Source organism: Numenius arquata, chromosome 7 (assembly GCF_964106895.1).
Source record: "Numenius arquata chromosome 7, bNumArq3.hap1.1, whole genome shotgun sequence".
NCBI classification, from domain to species: domain Eukaryota; kingdom Metazoa; phylum Chordata; class Aves; order Charadriiformes; family Scolopacidae; genus Numenius; species Numenius arquata.
Window position 1 is genome coordinate 6428209 of NC_133582.1, and position 3162 is coordinate 6431370.

Genomic DNA, 3162 nt, shown 5'->3' on the forward strand with positions numbered 1-3162 from the left:
CCACACTTCACATATTTGTTCTAACCTCATGCCTAGCCACTCTCCTCTTAATAAGCAGAAAAACACGATTCAGACGCTGCCTGAAGGAGATGTCTTGGTTTTATTTGCACATATACTTTTCATCTATTGTTTTAATGAATAATAAGTGTAAGTGGTGCCCAAGATAAAGACTTTTTTTTTCCCTTTAATGGAAAAATACCCTCCTTGATGGTTTTATAGGCTGTGTAATTGTGTCTGGTAGAAACAGACATCAATCTCTATCAGTTGTGCACACATGCATATAACATAAAGAGTAAAGTAGCCTCTCCAAAAGGTGTTTATTAGGGAGCATTCAAAGTACAGGCAGCGCTAGTGCAAAAATGATGGGATCTAAAGGGCTGTCCCTGTCGCCACATAACTTCTGAGGGAACAGGAGCTGTAATAAAAACAAATGGCAAAAAGTGAAACACTAGGACTTCTTTTTTTTTTTTTTTTTTTTCCTGTGCCAGAAGGCATTATTCATTGACAATGTTCACCTTTTGGCTGTTGGCCTACATTTATCTCCGGTTTAATATCATTACAATGCGGGGGAGTTATCTGGCTTAATGTCGTTATAAAGCAGGGGAGATACCCGCTTTCTTCCAGCTGGACTGATTCAGAGGACACATTTGAACAACTTACTGGTAACTAAGACAAAACCCTTTGGATTCCCGCTGGGTGACCTGCTCAGAAATCATAACCGTGCCCCACACGCGTGCCAGTTAAGCAGGTGGAGCCCCTCGGCACCTCATGAGGTAGGTAAACGTTATCGCTCCCCACTTCCCAGCTGGAGGAGATGAGGCGCTGAGAGGTTAGATGGCACGTGCTGCGGGTAAGGTGGGAAGACTGGCAAAACGGGGGGGGTACAGGAACGGAGTTTCTCACTCCCCACACACCATGCCTTCGTGGTGCCCTTCTGCTGCCTTCCCCCAGCAAAGCTGCCCTGCTGCCAGCCGTGGCGTTGGTGCCTGGTTTACACTCAAAAACTGCTAATACTGAAGAACGCACACTGCTATGTCCAGGCTTTAACCTCTCAGAAGACAAGCAGGTGATTTCTTTAATATTTTTTGCCTCTGTATTGTAGTGATCTCTACCTGTCGATGTGAGAAGCGTACAGGTTTCGGCTCCAGGAAGAGCTATGTGGGGTAAATGCACTGACCTGGTGGCTCAGGAGAGAAGTGCCAGGCTGGGATACAGACATCTGGGATATCTCCCTCTCAGATACTGCCCTTCCACAGCTCCCCTTCTCACCAGCGATTTCAGGGCTGCATTTTCATAGCTGTATGACTGCTCAGAACTCCTGTTAATGATGTCAGTTATTAACATGGCTGATGAAAGCAGAACGGAGTTGTTATCTTTAGTTCCTCTTATCAATTTTCTTTCCAGTAAATCAGTGTCACAGCAATATTTGAGGCACAAGAAAAACTCTGGGTATTGTTGACAGCCTGGAGTTGACACTTCTCTGTCATCTTCTACATGCCTTGAGACTTAAGACAAGAATTACTGCTATGGTAAGCAGAAAATTTTACACACCAACAAATAGGTACAGTTTTATTAGTATTTTTGTTTGCTTTTTCTTTATTCATGTGATTTATCTGAACCTTCATGGCCCAACCCCAGTCAGATGTGTAACTGAATCTTATCATTGAGTCAGCTTCTAACCTCAGTCCTGGGTCTTCACGCTTCAGGCTCTGCTCACCCTGCTGAGTTTCAGCTTGGTAACCAAAAGTTTTGTTGAATGTAATCTCCACCGAAGCCAAAAAGTCATGGTGTTCTCTAAAAATAAGGAGCACATAAACCCGGACACTATTGCCTTGCTGCTATCATGTTTCTACATTTGGGTTTTGCTGTCAGCATTTTTAGCAAAGGAAAGGGAGATATCACAGGATGAAAAATGAAATGCCAAGCACAGAAGCTCGTTACAATGCTCTCCAGCAGCTTCAAAGGACTTACACTGCCCTTGGAGCCAGAGGCCAGATGGGATCCCATTGAATCCCACAGTATTATTCTTGGCCATTCAATCTCTGACATGCCTGTGTTTCTGCAGAGGGAGGTTCTGGCAGACATCTGTCCCTCTTGATCCAAAAACACCTGAAGAGAAGAACAATGTCTGGATTGGGAGAGGCACATTGGGATATACAGTTTCTCTGTGGGCTGCACTTTCCTCACAAGGGTGAGGAAAATCCTCGAAAACCATCAGTGCTGTGCTCAATGTTGTTTTCTGCTTCTGGAGAGAAAAAGTGACAGTCCCAGAGATGCTGCCCATCCACCATGTGCTGACTGTACTTACTACACCCCATTCTTCCCCTCTCATTTTAGAGGGCAGGTGCTACGTATCACGTGTTGGGCTCAAGTTCTATGGAGAACACATGCCTAACACCCCTGTTTTCATTACTTATTTACCCTGGGAGCCATCTTCTGTGAGTCTGTGGGCTTCTTTGCTTTGCTTCATCATCACTCCTTACCTCTAATCTAGAAAAAAAAAAATACCACCAATTCAAATTTACCACTTGTACTCTGTAACCAACGCTGTTGATCCCGACCAGTCAGCTGTCCTACAGGTATCGATGAAGGTCCTGTCCAGAGAAAGCAGAATTTGGATCCTAAAAGGGGATTTTGTTCATAAACCAATGGAAAGAAACATGATGTTCATACACCAAAGAAAAAAATAAAAGGATTTGCTCGAAACCAGAGATTTTGAAAGGCCTCCTTCAGTTCCCTTACAGGAGATGCACTGTCCAGACCCCTCCTTGTTGTATTTGTCTAGTCCCTCAAGAATGCCTATGTGAGCGTTGTGTCTGGCTGTCCGTTGCACAGCAGGCACCACCAGCATGGCCGGCCCCAGATGAACATACAGCACCTTTGGGTGAATGGTGAGCACGTATTTTCAAGTATGAGAAACGACATGTTTCATAAAGCAAACAGCAGGTGGGATGTGAGTTGGCAACCAACCAGCACAGAAGGTTTCTCCATGATGCCTGTGCATGGAGTTGCCCGCTGGAGGATGTGTCCTCCCCTTTACCCTCCAAAGAAGCAATAAAATAATCAGTTTTCTGGCTTTGCATCCAGATTAGGTTGAAAAAGAACCAACAAAAGAGAGTTTTGTAAATGTCTTCTGCTTCAGTCACTGCTGTGCCAGCATGC